Source organism: Camelus bactrianus, chromosome 26, assembly GCF_048773025.1.
Source record: "Camelus bactrianus isolate YW-2024 breed Bactrian camel chromosome 26, ASM4877302v1, whole genome shotgun sequence".
Lineage (NCBI taxonomy): Eukaryota > Metazoa > Chordata > Mammalia > Artiodactyla > Camelidae > Camelus > Camelus bactrianus.
In genome coordinates, this window is record NC_133564.1 from 18,376,652 (window position 1) to 18,395,653 (window position 19,002).

Genomic DNA, 19,002 nt, shown 5'->3' on the forward strand with positions numbered 1-19,002 from the left:
CAGTATATTCAAACAAACCAAACTCACTTCTACCTTAGGGCTTTCTGCATTAGCTCCTCCCTCTACCTGGAATATTATCTCTTCAGATTGTCCCATATCAGGCCCTTTCACATTACTCAGATATTTTAAAGAATAATAATAAAGAAAACTTCCTCAGTTTATATAATACTTCCTTAGTGAAGTCTTCACTGACTACCCAATCTTATTAGCCAGTCTCTTTCTCACCATCACAATAATTTATTTTAGCTCCTAGCAGAGTAATCAACACTAACAGACATAATTAATACAGATGTATATACGAAATACATGTGTGTGTGTGTGTGTGTGTGTTTATGTGTATTAGTTTAAAATATCTCTCTCCTACCAATTAAAATGTAAGTTCCATGATGATAGGGCCTTAGTCTTGTTCACTGCAGTACCCTTAGGAATGACAACAGTGCTTGGCACATAGTAGGGCATCAGTAAATAATTTAAAGAAATGAACCAATGGAAGAATTTGATTCAGGAACTGTATTAGGGCTGAAGGATGCAGAGGTTAAACCAACCAACAAAGAAGTACAGTCCTGTCCCTCAAAGAGCTCAAAGCCTAATGAGAAAGACACATACACAGACCTTTACAATACGATGTAGCCAGAGGAACAAAAAGAAATAGAAGGAAAATGTTCTGAGGAGAAGGGAAGGAAGCATGGGCTCCAGGTAAAGAGGATTATCTTTTAAAAGGACAAAGGCCAGAGATAAGAAGATAGGGATGGATGCGGCTGTAGGTATGTCTGTGCAGGCTTGATTTTTTTTTTCTAAAGTATGAAGCAATGTCATCTGGGGAGAAAAGTGGGAGTGGAGGGAGAGAGGGAGGCTTTTTAAGGTCTTGAGGGAGAATCATGAGAGTCTGGATAAAGCCACTGAGGGGAACATAAACGAACATTGCAGAACATGGAAGAATGACAGAACAGATCTGACCGCCCACCCAAAGCTGGAGTCTACAAATACGCAGAGCCCCTGGATTGGTTGAAACAATCCCTTCAAAACACACTGATAAACTTGGTCCCTTTTAAACAGTGGTATTACCAGAGGATTGAGGTGAGTGGGATGGCAAAAATGGATAAAGGGATTCAACTTTATGGTGATGGATGGAAACCAAATTTTTGGTGGTGAGCACCCTGTAGTGGATATAGAAGTAGAAATATATTGTTGTACACATGAAACTTTTATAATGTTATAATGTTATCTCAATATGAAATAAATTTCTTTTTTAAAAAAATGGTCCCTCTTATAAGCAAAACAGGTCAGCTCTGGAAACCACAGCATCATCCTGTATTATGGGAATGAACCCCAAAGTGCTCTGAGGATGTCGTCCAAGAGTGTCATCCAACCCGAGGGAATAAAGAAAGGTAGAAGAATTTGTGAAAAAATCAAAACTGAGCAGTAGCCTCAAATTACAGTCTGACATTTGGTGCATCCATTATCTTTCTTCGGTTTAAGAATCAAGGAAAAGGCTTGTTTTACTATTTGGCGGTTTATATAACTCATTTGACAGTATGGTTTAAGATATTCAGCAATGCCAAATCTTGAATTCATATTTTTCAACTTTGATTTTTTTAAAAAGTTAAAATACTCTTAGGTGATTTTATGAGCACCGTTTTACATTTTACAGGGCACATTTGTATCTGAACCAGCAAGTGTTTCTATTCTTTTCTTCCCTAAATTATTTACATTGCTGTAGCTTTATTTTATTCTTTCCTAATAAAATAAAGTACTGCTCAGAAAACATTTAGATAAAATATCATACAGTTGGAGGAAGAAACTCTAGATTGCAGATTTTAAAATATGCCACATTAAGTGTAAGAGGTGGTAGAGAGAGTACACTACAATGTTGCAATTTAATATCACAAAAAGTGTCCACAGGGTAGAATACAGATTGGAATTTGTAAGGACGTTTTCTTCAATTTATGTAAAGAATGTCATCCTATTCAGCAAGATTTAATCAGGCTACTTGAGACTGAGATACAAGTTTAGAGCTGATCTTAACTTTTTTCCCCACATACTTTGAATGTAAAACTACTTAGGAAATTTTACATTGAATCTACATAGTAAAGATTTCGTATTTTTAATATTTCTTTTTAAAATAAATGTTATTCTAATAAAATGATATTTGAAATGCAAATAAAGCTTTGGAGAGATAAAGTGTTTTTTCTGTGAAACAGGAAACTGACATTGAAAAGTACTTGTTTGAAGTATAAACTGCACTGAATTTGAGTGAAAAAAGTAATGAAAATACTAGTCAAACAGTTAAAAGTGGTGCATATATGAGTTCTATGCTCTTATTATGTTTTCTTCTCAATATATGTTCTATGTTATATAATTCTATAATATTCTATATTTAACTTTAAAATTTAAGCACTAGATTTTAATGTACTACTTTATCATTTGTTAATTTTTGTTCCCTTTTGTACAGAGAGTCACTCTCTACCACTAAAAATACACGAATATTTCAATGGTTAATCTAACCTAAGACAGCATCGCAACAAAAGGGGGAACTGCTGTTGTGAGTTTCTTATGTTATGTAAGAGACTTTTCCTTATGTACCAGTCTCAGTAGCTTATTTACCTGAAGGAAGAATCATTGCAGCTACTTAGCAGGTCTACCAAAACTAACCCCAATTTTACACCTCTTCATAAAACAGCCAACATGCAAAGTGTGAGAAAATAGCCCAACTGAAATACATTACTGAAAAATCTTGGATTTACAAACAAAAGATTGTTGTACAAACAAAAGACAGTTGCAAAACAAACAACAACAACAAAGCAGCAATATGTTCTCACTCTGAGGAATGGTTTTGTACCAGAAGCTGCAAAGTGATTAACTCACTGTTGATTGGTATGGGTCCAGTGGGTCTAGGTCTCTCAAGGGAAATAAAACACCTAAGTGAGTCCATATTATTGACTTACTGTTAACATCAAAACACTATATAAAAATGCCTCAATTTAAACAGAATTTAACATTGTCAAAAATCATAAAGCCGTTTTTATTTTTCCTAAATCAGAATTAAGTTATAATAGCACTAAAGTGGTGTTCAGAGCTGTTAAAGTTACTCGGCTGCCGAGCCAGAGGATTTGATGAGGTATTCACTTTTTCCCTCAAGGATAAAAACGTAATTATCAAAACGTCCTGAACTGAAAAACAGTTATTGTCAGCTGTTCTCAAGGAAGATAAAAAGATCATTTAAGGTAAAGAGATTATGGATAAAAGAGACACAAAATTAAGTGGAAACCGCCAGTGTAAAAAGAGCAAGTTACAAACATCTAAACACTAAAACATTTTATTATAACGACAGAATAGGGCTTTCATTTTTCTAAAAGAACAGCACTGAGTCATTTCATTCATATCTCTGCTGAGTTCATTAAGATTTAAAGATGAGCGGAGACCGGATGATTATTCCACTTTCAATTGTGCTGAAGAGATGGATGGTGCCTCAGTTTCTTAAAATGACACTATCCTGCACTCAGTAACCAAGGGACTCCTTTTCTTAAGTTCACATAAACTGCAAGGGGTACTTAATCCTTTTTTTCATTTCTTACCCCAAAACCTATCTTATTCTAAGTCCTCCCTGCAAAATAAAGATATTAATATCTGCCTCCGTAGGATTGCCAGGAAGATCAAATGCGAGTTAGAATGAATAATGCATGTGAAAAAAACTTGTTCAATGCAGAGCCCTCCACAGAAGACATTATTACAAAGTACTTTATATTTGTAAAGCCTTTCTCAAAGCATCCGCCACTTGCTTCAATTCACAATCATTAATGGAGACCTATAGCATATCAGGACCTCCACTAGACGCTGGGGACTTAAAAATATCCCTGCCCTCGGGAGCTCACTATTGACTCTAGAGGAAAAGACAAATACATCATCAGGTAATCTTGGCTGCACTGGAGAAAAGTGCCGTGGCAGCAGAGAGGAGGGGCGTTCGCTACAGAGTGATTGGCACTTAAGCTAGGGAAATGAGGAGAAAACGCCTGTTTGGGGGACTTGGACTTCTGCAACTTTCCCTACTTTCCTAAAGAACTTGAAGTGATTTCACTTGACCTTGTTACCAACCCTGGGATGGTACAGAGAGATCTACTTTATTTTTTACACAAGGAAAGTGAAGCTTAGAAAAGATTAGCAACTTTACTCTGGTTAAACGATTTGACCTCCAGCTCATAGGTTAAATAATACCTCAGCAGCAAAACTGGTCTCAGACTCAAGAAGTGCTCACCACCGTGTGATACCGTTTTTTTGACATTTGCCAGAATAGGAATGGAGCACGGGGTCTTACTGGAAACTAAACTTTTCATTCTAGGTATGTTTTTTTGGAAAAAAAATCACGATTCTCAGAAATGCAGGTGCTGCTATCGTACATTTAAAATTGAATCAAAACCCATGAAATAAACAAGTCAGTATGCATGTAAATGGTTCACAGTCATGAACAGTTCAGTCTCAAACCCAGTATCTGTTCTGGGAGGATAAATCTCAATTTGTATGTCATAACGAACGTCAAGGTAACTAGTATTGATGTAACAGTTAGCTTGGACACTTTACCCCCATGAACAGTGTAAAAGTCCATACATGTGGAGTGGCCAGTATGGGTTTAAAAAAAGAAGGAATTTTTATTGCCTTCTCCCCAGCCACACAACACACGCACACGCACACACACACACACACACACACACACACACACACAATGCAGCAGTAGCCAACAGCAGCAACAATCCACACAGTGGGAGTTTCCAGCAACCATTTCTCTGCTTCTCAAGAAAGATTTTCTTGAGTATTTTTGAAGGATCTTCCAGAGCTGATTTAGCAATACTCCGCTGTCAATAAACAGAGGTCAAGGAACTCCTCCACATCGTGGGAGTCTGATGAAAGTAAGTATACTGCTTGTGGAGAACAGAGGAAGGAGCAGGATACCAAGCAAAACCAAACCAAATTCCAGAGCGCAATCTTAGCATCCAACAATAAAGAAATACCTTAAATAACTGTCCTCATTTACAAGAGCAAATATTGTGCAGCCATTAAAAATCATGTTCCAATTAATACTTTTTTATGAGTCAATGCTCATGATAGAATAGTAAATTTTTAAAAGCAGGCTACAAAATTAATGGTAATTTACTTAAATATACACGCATTAAGCATGTTTATATATGCTGTGTCATTTCATATGCTTTATATTTGTATAATATGTAATTATATATCATATATGTAAATATTAAACATCTAAATTGATACATATGTGTGTGTGTGTGTGTGTGTGTGTGTGCAGGAAAAACAGACTGAAAAGAAATACACTAGTGTTAACCATCAGTTTTTGAATATGTTTCAGCATTTAGGACCATGAATATTTCTGTTACATTAATAATAAATATTTGAAATGAAAGTATAATTTCCTGGTTAAAGATGAGAGATTGGAAATACATATTAACCTCTGCTTCCTCTCAAGTGTGCACAAAAACAACATAAAAGGATTTGTTTTGTTTTAAGGCATAAACCCACAAGGGCAAAAATGTCAGAAATAGCAAGAAAAATATCAGCAACAACAAAATGCTGGAAGTAGAAAGCAAGTCGATGAGTCATAACAGAGTAAGAGACCTAGAAAAGCTCAAATCAAGGCTGGCCATGAGGAGAAACATGATTTATAGCAGAAAACCCTCAAAGCTCCAGAAATCGGTGGTAACAGAATGAAAAGCTCTTTAAGAAAGCAGGTGGACGCTCCCCTCCCAACATCCTGAAAGTCACACCAGCCAGCCAGTCAGGCCACTAGCATTTCTCCACCGCAGGGAATGATTAGAGTTCATTGTCTGGAACAGGAAACAGAATCTCTGCAATGGGAGACACCAAGAAGAGGTGGGTAGCATCTTGGAAAAAAGAAAAGTAAAAGTTTACCAAATGAATCTTTAGAGTACTCAGCCTTTCCCCTTTGGCTCCTAAAATGCTGGCAGCAGACTTACATCTTCCATCTAGGAAATAGGAGGGTTATTTCTGGGGAATTTGCGAAAACCAAGAAAAAGGACCATAAAAATGTTGGCACTAGGGACCTCCAAAGAAATAGCCTAGCCTATCTCAAACTACAGTGAAGTCCAAGTTGATGAGAAGTGTGTGCCTGTAATTTCTAATCAACTTTTCAGGGCTTCACTCTTCAATACAAGCACAATGAGGATCACCACACTTACGCAGGATTAAGCAAGAACAAATAATGGAAACATTCTGAAATCTAACCAGCTTTCTGAAACAGAGGATGTAGAATGTAATGGAAGACCTAAATTGAAACTTGTAGAGATTACATAGGCCAGGCAGTCAGTGGAACTGACAACTCTGGCAATGACGCTGCTACAAACAGAATGCATACAAAACATTGCTTGAAGTTCAAGAATAAGGAGAAAGGAGGTTTCCAAAAAGAGCAGGTGAAGTGAGAACAAGGCCTGTCATAAGGTTTATGTATAAAGATTGTTTATCAGCTCGGAACTGGTTCAGTGGAACATAACAGAAAGTACAATTTAAAGTGGCTTGAGTAATATTTTTTTTTTCATATAACAGGCAGCCTAGCTCATATGCACCATGATGTTTTCAAGAACCCATGTTTTTCTCTCTCCTTGAGTTAAAGATATCATGTGTCTTTTGTCCTCATGAGTTTTCATCCCATTATTGAAAGATGGCTGTTTACCTTCATACTATGGATAGAAGAAGAGGAAGGACAAAGGGGAAAAAAAGCACAAGCCAGTGAAAGTGTTTCTTTTAAGAGTTCACCGAGAAATCCTACTTGGTGACTTCTGCTTCTGTGTTATTGGTCAGAATTGTGTCACATGGTCACTTATAGCTGCAAAGGATACATAGAATTTTTGTTTGTTTACTTTAAGCTGGACTCATTACTGGAAAATATCAAGTCCTAGTCATAAGGGAAAATGAGAGAATGTAAACTGGGTAGGGAACTAACAGCACACAGCACAGATGATTTTTTTTTTAAAGCTGAAATGTTTCAGTAATACGCTTAAAATTCAATTCCAGTTGGCGGTAAGTTAAATGCACACAATGAGGGAGACCTGTAATTTAATCATCATTATGGGTTGTTTTGTGGACTGGGTGGCAATGACCCCTAAAGAAGGGACCTAAACAAAGGAAATATTAAAGAAACAGAAAAATGGAAAAAGGATAGTTTTCTTGCTTCACCTTTCAGATAACTGCTTTCAAGTGCTTCAGAATTTTTATAAAAGAAAATTTGCATTATACTATCAATATTGTAGTTTGTGACAGTAAGTTAAATATATTTCTTTTTACTTGGTAAATCTAAAAATATACAGAAGCCTGACAATAAACTATCCCAGAATCAATAAAAAAAACTAAAAGTTAAATATAAAAATTGCCTTTCTATTGCATAAAAATGTAATTTCACCAGTTCAATGTATATATCACTCGAAAAAATGTAGTTGCAAAATGCAATTTTTTTCATGCTTTATATTGTTGATTTTTACAATTTAAAGTCAAGAGGGAGAGGCATATATAAATTGGTTCCTTCTTTCTTCCCTGAAGAAGTCACTATTTCTTTTCATTGCCATCTACACTTACTATTATGACTTTTATCCCCAAAGGTGAATATAACAATGTAAAGATGGTATAATTAACAAAATTTTTCTCTCATTATATTTCTCACAGAAAGCTGGAAGCATAAAAAAAAACTGCAATGGCAGATGTTTCAAAACAAAGTAAAGACCTTATTAGGAATAAGAACTGTTAAATGTAAGTATTATAGATGGCCTAGATTGAATTGAATATGATTTTCAGATAATAAATTAATAGGATGAAATGTGTATCTGTATTTATTAAAGGGGAAGAACTTTGTATCTACATGTAGAAATGCAGTATGATCTGATACTCAGTTTGAATTATTTGTCAATTAACAAATGTCCTATTTTCTTTCACATCTTTTATATGGAAGATATACCTTGGGTAATGGGCTACGCCCTTTCCATCTACTAAACTAGAAACGTAAGAATTTTAATAGCATGGACAATGTTGTGCCAGGTACACCAAATACGATCTTTTACTCAATTTATTATACGGCTTTCCCTTACAGGATGGTGAAAAGGAAAACACATTTAGAGTAATCATAAGATAAGACAGATGCAAATTAAAAATAGACGAATTTAGATAAACAACATTACTTACACTCTTAACTCAATTAGTATTTATAGGAAGTGCCTGCCAGGTGTCAAACACTGCCTAGATTCTAAATTATATAGATAAATAAGTCACTCTATATCCTGTAAGAGCTCATCAAGTTCTAGGAAAGAAAGATGTAAAAGTAAATATTTGCAGGCATTTGAAGTGACAGTGATTAAATCTATCCATTAAAGAGTATTGATATGCCAATTTATATATGAATAAACCAAAACTCCAAAAGGTTAGTTCACATTTGCAATGTTATAGAGCTGATAAGTAAGTGATAGATTCAAACTTGGATGCAAAGCTTTTCCTCTGTAGAAAGAGTTAACTTTTTTCCATCCACATTATACAGTCAGAAAATATTTCTGTAGTAACTACAGTGAGCAAGGAATGTGCTATATTAGGCTAAGAAAACAGTAATAGCATATTTCTCTTAGCCATCACTTAAAGTAGGTATAGCCTAGTGCTTAAACCCATTGATGGTCCAATTTCAAATTTCATCTCTCTCTCTCTCTCTCTCTTTCTCTCTCTCTCTCTCTCTCTATATATATATATATAACCCAAGACAAAGTTAATATAACCTCTCTATGGCCATTAAATACAACATGGAAATCTCTATCACGTACAGTGATGAAGAGAAGTAAATGAAATTACATAGTGCTTATCTCATAGTAAATGCTCAATACACGTGAGCAGTAACTATCATTATAAAACTTCCTTATACTGGTATGAAGGGTCTTAGCATTTTGGTATGATTATGTTATAGAAATACACTTATAGAAGAGTCATCAAAATGGGTGGTAACTTAAGGACTAAGAGTAGCATCTCGTGACGACAATATAAGTGACTGGCCAGAAAATGGTTACCACCACAAAAGATGCAATGTTGGGTAAATAAGTGTCAAGGGATTTCTAAAATCTAGTGAGTTGCATGTCACACTGATTTTCTAATTGATTTTTTTAAAGGACTTTTTCTAAACAATAATTGACACCATGCTTTTGCCAAAAACTTTTAAAAGGATTACTAAACCTAGAACAACTGCAATTTATTCCTAAGATTAAGACTGAAATGACAGAGAAAGGAAAAGACACAAAAGAGTAATAAATTTGCTCTCATTATATTGTTTGTGGTGATGAATCGCGTCCGTAAGCTTTCTTGCAGTTTTCTAACCTCTGTTCTCACTTACTCATGAAAGATTACTGTTTGAAGCCAACACTTCTTGTGTTTGATTTATAAACAAACGTTAATATGTATGTTGAAATGTAGAGAAATTTACACATTTGCTCCTAGAATTTAAATAAAAGAGATACATTCAAGTTTCATATTAGTATTTGGAAATGAATTATGGGTAACCACAGGCAAAACATACTGTCAAATAAATACTTTCAGATAAATGTAAATGTTGAAAAGGCTACATGTTTCCAATGTAAATTTTTAAATATATTTAGAACATAATTGGTTAGACACTGATCAGACTGAAAAACTTAATTAGCAGAGGGAGGAGTCCATGCTACAAAAAGGGTAAGGAATATTTTGAATTTGAAATTGAAACCTAAAATAATTTCTTTGTGAAACCTCCTACTGTTGAACTTAAATAGGAAGTCATTTTTTCTGTCTAAGTGAGGTGTGGTTAACCAAAGCTGAAAGACTAACTATTTGAAATTGAAGTACTAAATATTTTATTAATTTTTCTTTTTTACTTTAAGTGAAATAAAAATACAAAAAGCTGATACAAAAAAAACCAAATGCAGGGATGTCATTACATTAGGAATGCAGTTACATTAGGCTCATGTAAATCTTCATTTACCCACTTTTCACACATTTTAATGTAAAAGTTTTATAAGTTTATAAAATGTTTATGTTTATAAAATATGGTCTACTTTTCTCACTTTGTTTTTGTTTGTTTGCCTGAGTGTGTGTGTGTGTGTGTGTGTGTGTGTGTGTGTGTTTATATGAGTAGATCACAGCCAGAAGCGGTAAACTATAAATGTGGGCTTTATAGACAAGAATAAGAAGGCCTGATTGCAGTTAATTTCAGCAAATTAAAAAGAACCTACAAGGAAAACTGACTGGTAACGAAGAAATGCAATCAAGTATGCAATAATATTGATCTTCAAACACAAAGCCGAATAGATAATAAAATACAGTTTCAAAAACCCATTCATTTTTGTTACGAGGATAGAGCAGATGCTGGTTCAAGTACGAGAATAAAACAAAAAGCCCATTGATTATCACAGCTGATACTGACAACACTGGATATACATAACTCTCCGTAGTTTGTTAATTGTTCGTGTCCTCAGGCGAAGTACTAACCCAGAGCTGGCACTGAGCCACTTTTATCTGAACAGACTCCCACACATTAAATATTTAGGTTTCAGTGAGTGAGAAAAAGGGAAGGAAATCAAACAGATTCGGGGGACGTGTGCAGGAGCATTTGTCAGACTATAAACACAGCATGTTCAAAGCCCTTCTCCTACTCCCCTTAAAACTTCTCTTGTCTTTGTTTGATCGACAAAGGTCTCCTGAGCAAAGAGTTTATAAATTACACCAAAACGATGACATGAAATAAATATCTTAATTCCTAAACAGAAATATTATTTTTAGGATTAGTTCTTACAGCAGAACAGCAGCTTATTCAGTATAGAAGGATGTTGTCAGTTCTCTCTGTAGATCCTCATTGTATTAGAAGCAGGACTAGCTCATTCAGACATAGGATGGGTTCTAGAATGACTGCGAGTGGGGCCAAGATTTCAAGATGAAAGTATTGAACTTATTGTCCGAAATCCTTCCCTCCTACTTTCCTTCCTTCCTTCCTTCCTTCTCTCACTCATTTGGTCAACAAAATTAAGACCAGGTTCTAACCTGAAAGGTTAAGTCTGGCAGGGCCTGGGTCATTGTTAATGAGGGACCATTATTCTACCTTCTTGACTTATTTCTACTCTTATTTTCTCACTGCTTCTCTTACAAACTTTCATCAAAGTCTTAAACATTACGCCAGCATAATTCCTTGAATGTGTTGAATAGGGACACCTTTTGGAAAATGTGCTCCCCCATCTAACTACATTTCCCCAGGCAAATGTCATGGAGCTGCCATTCAGTTGGAGAGAGAGAGTAGGTAACTGATTTTTAGAAATACGTAATCTCAGAAACTGAAACTGTTGCAAAACCAATAAAATGTAATACAATAGGAGTGGGTTTGGCATAGAGACCTCCCTAAGTTGTCAGGAATGACTACTCAAATGATGAAGGTTGCCTCATCCAAGATCTGAGTGAACAGCTATCTACACTAGACAAAGCAGAAAGTGCAAAGGCCCTGAGGCCAGGGCAGGCTTGGCATATTCAAGGAATAGAAAGAAAACCAGTGTGGCCAGAGAGAAGGAAGCTAGTAGAGAATGGAAGGACTGTGATAGGAGATTAGATTGAAGGCAGAGACGTGTACTAGAAAGGGAGAAATCACAAGCCACAGTAAGCAGCTTGGATTTTATGCTTGGTTCCATGAGAAGCCATGGAAAACCAAGGAGGCTTAAATAATTAATAGACTATACACAAAGCTTATGAAGCAAGAAGCCGTATCTTTTATATCCACCATTCATTTTTTGCATAAATAAATTCATGTTCTAATGTATTTTTCTAAAATGGAAACAGCTCTAGCTTTTACTTCCATAAGGAAATACCAGAGATACTTTGGCCTCTAATCTTCCAAAAGAACATATGTTTTTATAACACCCTAATTTTCTTTACTGCATCAATTATAGTTACAGTTGTAGCAAATTAATAATTTGAATAATTATCAGTTTATTTTTTGCCTTATGGACCATAAGATCATGTGTGCACACTGGGTGGCTGAACCCTCAGCACATCGCTGAGAAGCCAGAAAATATCTTAATTGAATAAATTAATACAATCATATAACCTTTATTCATTTAATGTAATATGAATATGTCCCATATCATTAAAATTTCTCTGCTTTATACTTTTTGTAGAGCTGCAACATCCTATTGTTGATTAAAGTGTTCCAAGTCTCAAGAGTGTACTTTAAACCTATACAAAAATGTTCTTATTTGCTTAAATCTTTAATTTACATGAACATGTTTAGGTTCCTGGGCTGCTGTCTTGTCTCAGTGTAAATAATATTGAAACTGGGTTTTTACAAAGTCTCTCTTAATCTGTTATGGGTAGAATTATGCCCCCGAAAAGGGTATGCTGAAGTCCTAACCCCCAGCACCTCAGAATGTGACCTTTTTTGGGAATCGTATCTTTGCAGTTGTAATTAGTTAAGATGAGGTCATACTGTAGGAGGGTGAGCCCCTTTAAAAAAAGGAAAAAGAATGTCATGTGAAGAGACAGACATCGGGGAGAAATCCATGGAGCAGTGCTACCTCAAGCCAAGGAACTATCAGGAGCTGGGAGAGAGTCCTGGGACAGATCCTTCTCCACCACCATCAGAGGGAGCATGGTCCAGCAGAGACCTAGATCTTGAACTTCTGGCTTCCACAACTATGAGATAGTAGATTTCTGTTCTCCTAGGCCACCCGGTTGGTGGTACTCTTAGGTTATCTGAGCAGAAAATGCATAGGTCAGTCCGAATCATAACCCAAAGACGTTATTGTGATGCCCACCACACTGGAACTCAAGTCACAGAAAAGGGACATGCAGGCACAAGATTCCCTGTTAAATTTGAAATTCAGATAATCCTATAATATTTAAAACATATTGCAATAAAAATTGTCACTTATCTGAACTTCAAATTTACCCAGGCATCCTGTATTTTTGTTGGCTAAATCCGGCAACCCTAAGAAGGGGACCACCAGGAAGTAAACATTCCCTCGGGGCAAAGTAAGGAGGAGCAAATGCTCTCACTGTCTTCTGAGGGCTTATCCTGATGCTTTGACAGGAAATGGCCAAGTGAAAAGGAAGCAATAAACGCTGACCCTTAGTCAAGTTCAGTGATGTGGGTTTGGCAAAGCCAGAAAAGACAACTGAGGGAAAGAGATGAGCAAAAGGATTGCTAGAAGATTCTGGTAAATGTGTGGCCCCTTGGAAATGGAAGATGAAGGAAAATAAACCCTACTGTTTGCATGTCCTTTGTGATATGGTTTATTAACCCAGGAGAAGTACTACTTTAAAGCACCAGAGATTATAACCAAGAAAGTAGAAAAAGAGTGATAAGAAAGAATATGTAGTTTCCGTTCACTAGTGGAAGGAGTTCATGAGAGTTTTGAAGGGTGACACAGATGTGAAAAATTATTCTGAGAGTGCTAAACACGTTACAGCAAACTTTCCTGGCGTGAATGTAGGAGCAGATGAATATGTCTACTCTCGTTTGATGTCTGTGATAGAAAGAGGAATGATGGGAGGACTCAAATTTAGGTAAGTTCACAAAGACTGCAAAAGAACATGCAAAAAGGGACCTGGCAAACAGAAAGCCCAGAAGACCCAAGATAAATTAGCCTTAGGAAAATTAATACAAGATGAAAATTACCCCCCAAAAGGGTGAGACAGGAAAAAATGAAGTTTTCAGTCGGAAAAGGGCTAACAATAGGGAAAATGGGAAAGCAAGTAAGTTTGAAAATGGTGTTGAAAAGTCCTGAACAGAATTTTTTGACTCAAGAGATGGAATTACTTCCCTGAAGGGCAGGATTCAGTATCCAGGAATTCGCAAATTGTCAAAGTAAGATCCAAACTTTGGTTAGGAAGATCTCAAACAATAACAACAGGGGAAACTCCTACACTCATGTGGGGATAAATCCAAGTGAAATTGCTTATGATGGAGCAATTGTGCTTGAGACATGAAATGAGTCATTGCCCATTTCAATGGCAAAGACAGGTTTGTTTTCCATAAAACAAGGAGTCTAAAGTATATTTCCCACTAGAACCTACAAACCTGAAGCTGATGAATAAACCACTTCAGTTAATCAAAGGACATGTAGAGGGAAACGTAAAGTATCCTAGAGGAGTGTGAGGCTCAAAAACCTCTTCTGAATATGCGGTGTGTTTAAGACTCCATCAAAGGACACTTCAGGACAATTGTACCCTCTGAGCACCAGGAGAACGTCAGCATCAGCAATCTCTGCTGACACTGAAGAACGCATTCCAGACTCTGCCACCTGAGACTAGGAATCTGAGCGCAGTTGCATCCAAAAACATAATGGAAGAGAAAAAGAAGTGGAAAATACCAAAAAAGGTAAACATGTTTGTAGAGAAAAGAAGAAACATCCAGCTGCCTTCTTCAGGTCTCGGAGATGATGCATTAAATGTGCAAAGCAGCTTCCAGCATGATGGGTGAAACCTGGTTGCACTGAAAGAGGAAGAAATAAAGGTAACACCAGATGACCCCAGAGCCTCCTCCTTACAGGAGTAACATAAAGAATAAGGATACCCTGGGTATGCTGCGTAAGTATTTCCCTCTCTGCTTCTTGCTAATGGTAGATAAAAACATCCTCTTCCATTTGCTTTAGCGCTGGCATTTATTAAAGCTACATATATATAAATGCATGTTAAGTTATGATGAATGAAAACAATATTGGTATAAAAGTGTGCAATGACCTTGCACAGGTAGTTTTGAGAGGAAAATTTCATCACATCATCATATATCTTAATACATACATTAGGATTATCTACTGCCATAAATGACGTTTATCAGAAAACTGAAAATAAAACAGTTTACACTTCAGTCACATGCGGAAAATACAAAAATGAAAACAAACAAAAATGGGGGACCTGCCTGTCTTCAAACTCCAAGAGCCAAACTCTCTAGTGGGCGAGTAAGCATGATAAGAAGCATGAAAGAGAATCAAAACCAGGCTGTAATTTAAGATAAAAAGTGACTTAAGTATCACTTAGAGAAGCAGAGGTATTATTATCTCTATTACCAGAGTTCAGAGAAAAAAAATATGCAGGCTGAGGCTTAGAAGATGTTAGGTCCGTGGAAACTTGGGGAAGGACATTCCAATTTGAAAAAAGGATCTGAGCAAAGTTATTTCTTCAACATTAGCAGGAAAATAAGAGCTTTGGAGTAGGAAATACGTATTTTGGTGGGACTTTGGGATACCTAATATGCTCCCATTGGAGTTCATGTATTTACTGTGTCTCGTACGTTTTCACTGCAGTGACCCCAACACTGAAGAACAGTCAAGGCATATCCCTGGGGACACGGGTGACCGCCCAAAACACCTTATCACAAATACACAATTATTTAATCTCAAAAATTCATGTGAGTTTTTTTTTATAATGCTGAATATTATATCCAAGTTTGATTAAAATTAAAATGGGTTCATTCGGGATCAGGTGTTAGTTATCAGGTATCAGATTATCAGTTATTGCAAATCAAAACCACAATGACATATCAGTTCACACCCCCCAGGATGGTCATAATAAAAAATACAGACAACAACGAGCCTTGGGAGAGGCTGTGGAGAAATCTGAATCTTCAGACATTGTGGGTGGAAATGTAAAATTCTGCAGCCACTTTGGAAAACAGTCTAGCAGTTCTTCAAATGGTTAAATACAGAGTTACCATATGACCCAGCAATTTCATCCCTAGGTGTCTAACCAAGAGAACTGAAAACATATGTCCATAAAAATTCTTGTATAAAATGCTCACAGTGGCATTATTCATAAGAACCAAAAAGTGGAAACCACCCATGACCTTCAACAAATTATTAGATAAACAAAATGTGGCCTGTCTGCACAGTGGAATATTATTTGGTCACAAAAAAGGAATAAAGTACTGGCAGGCTACAACATGAATGAACCTTGAAAACCTAATGCTAAGGGGAAAAGCCAATCCCAAAGACCACATATAATATGATTCCATTTAGGTGAACTGTCTAGAACAGCACATCTTTAAGACAGAAAGTAGATTAGTGGTTGCCTAGGGCTGGGGGAGTGGGGACATAGGGAGATAATTGCCAAGTGGCTCACATTTTCTTGTTAGGGTGATGAAAATACTCTGAACTTGATTGTGATGGTGCTTGCACATCTCCAAATGTATTAAAAATCATTGAACTGTACAAGTTAAATGGATGAATTATGTGGTATGTAAGTCATATCAATTAATACCAATAAAGCTGTTTAAAAACAGAATTTTTAAATTTTAGCCTTTTTCTTCTTAATTCCATAGTAATACATACTCAGCTTGACAAAGGCAAGTAATACAGAAGTGTCTAAAGCAAAACATGCAAGTTTGCTGTACCCCCTTCCCTGATGTTACCCCTCTCCTGAAGTTACCTTCTTCTCTAAAGTTATGAAAGTTTGTGCTTTGGAAGACACCTTCCAAATTTTTTCCTATGTTTATATCATAATATGTGTACACATAGGTGTTTATGTGTATACATTTATGCAATCTCATTTTTAAAGAAAATGTAAATATGAGCAGTATTTTTCTGCAACTTGCAAATTAGTATTTTTAACATCCTATAGGTATATTATAGCCCACTACAGGAGAGCAGTTTGCCACGCTAAAATGTCTCACTGGCATGTAGGTTATTTCAAACTTGAATCAAGAATCAAGGCCCAAAACACTCAGGGAAAAAACTGTGACCTCCCCCTAACTGCCTAAAAGAATGTAGACAGAGGGCCTGTCCAGGAAGGGAGTTACCACCATGGATAACTACAGTATGAACGAGGTGTGTAGATGGGGAGGGACCCAGCAAAGTCTGTTAAAATTCCTCTCTGTGTTCCACCGTCTCTGCACGGCCCAGCAAATGTTTGTTTATCAAACATTTACTTTCCATCTTCATGTGAGTTGTCTTCCCTCCCTTTGAAGCCCCAAACCACTACCCGCAACCTCTTCTTTTGTTTTTAGCTGAAAACAGTATTTAAGGTGAGCGTTTCAGCCATTCTGGTGAGTTACCCAGTCTTCCTGGGTCTCCTCCGTGTATACACGTTATTGAACTTTCGTGTGATTTTCTCACGTCAATTTAATGCTGAGACCAGCCAGAACCAAGAAGGGTAGGGGGGTGTTCCTCCCGACACCCACTTTTTCAGTAACGTTAATGCTTCCTGTACCACTGGAACACAGGGGGAACATGTAACCAAATGTGAGAAGCACAGGATCTAGTTTAGCTTTACTCTCTTTAGGAGAAGCTGTTGACAGTTTTCGTCTCCCAGCCCTCTGGGTGTGGAGCGGTGGGAGGAGCAGAGGAGGAATTCTGATGTATGGGGAGCAGAGAAGGCTCATGCGGCCGGCAGCCAGCAGGTACCCCTCCCCTCTCCCATGCCAGCCGGTTCCCAGCAAGCCCCAAGGTCACAATCATGGGCCACCACTGAACTGAGCTTGCTGCCATCTTCCTGTCCTGCAGTAGCAACGGGGCAGACAGTGATCCTGGAAACCTTCCTCCACTCTATTTCGTCTGTGATGCCGGCCCTCTTCCATTTGGAGCTGTCATTTACCAAGAGCCAAGACAACTTATTTTGCCCAGTGGGGTTTCCATAATTGTTATGTAAGTTTGACATGTTAATCTCCCTCCCTCTGGTTTCTGGAGCATCTCTAGGACTGAGACAGGAGAGGGGAAAGTGCATGTCAGTGGGCTAGCTGTCAGTAACCAAAGCCCCCTGCATTATGATTAATCCCCACCTGATGTGATCATTTTGAGGATCAATGGCATATATACAGAGGCAAGCAGGAGATGTTCAGGAAAGTGATTATCTTTATGTCTTTATTTTCAGGATCACAGAGCTAGTCAATGTCAGAATCAGGATTGTGTCCAAATACCTCCGTTCCATATTCAATAGTTTCCATTCTAGCATTCTGATATGCATTAAACATATTCCAAAATGATTATTAAAGAGAGTATTTTAAATCTACCTTAGTATAATAATTTTATTAGAGAAAGTGTAAGGAAGCATCATTGGGGCATCCTTAGCCATTTTTTTTAACAGTTCATGTTTCACCTTAACATATTTATTTTGTGAGCAGAGTCTGTATTTAACAAAATAAAACACTCAGTCGACAACACAACACTACTACATATTTTTCACATCGTATGAGTTCATTTTTTTGCAAGTATGATAAACTATCTTCAGGTTTTTAGATAAGATTACAACTATAACTTTTTAAAACCTAAATTTTTGTTGAGTCCAAGCCATAAAACTACATCAGAAGAATGGAGAACCTAGCCATTTAATCACCCAGATTATCAGCACTTGTACAAAAAGCTCTTAAATGGCAAGAAGATAAAATGTTAAGTGTGGATGGTAATTACTCGCCTTTATCTTTTGTGCCAGGTTTCAAACCTCACCATATGGGTGTTTGTGCAAGATAAAATACCTATCCAAGTGTGTAATGAGGTACAGATACTAAGCTGAACCAGAGGCTATAATATGGAATAGATCAGAGTAGATCAATTCTGCAGAAGTAGAATAGGAAAAAGTTGACTGACAGATCTTCATGACTCCAATCATACACGTATTTTGAGAATCATTTAACAAAATAAAGAAAATTCTACTTCTTAAATTATTTTTTATAGGTAATAAAATACTATAGAGAAAAAAGGAAAGGAACTGGGACAAAAAAAGTAGACTTGCCATCTGAAAATACCCTCTAGAAACAGGATACCTGAATAACTTGATTTGCTCAGGACAGCTCAATTTAAGCATGAATAATTAATATGACCCCTGGCCCCACGTTTTACTCTAAAAAGTATCCCAGTTTGGTTGATAAGTTATATGGTCGCCTCATCTGGAGTGGTTTTTGATAGCTGTTGTCAGAGTCGCCACAGAAGAATTTAAGCATAAAACTTGCCTCCACGCTATGCCACTAAAGGTGGCAGCCAGAAAACATACTTGAGAAGAGAGAGGTTTGTCTCTGAT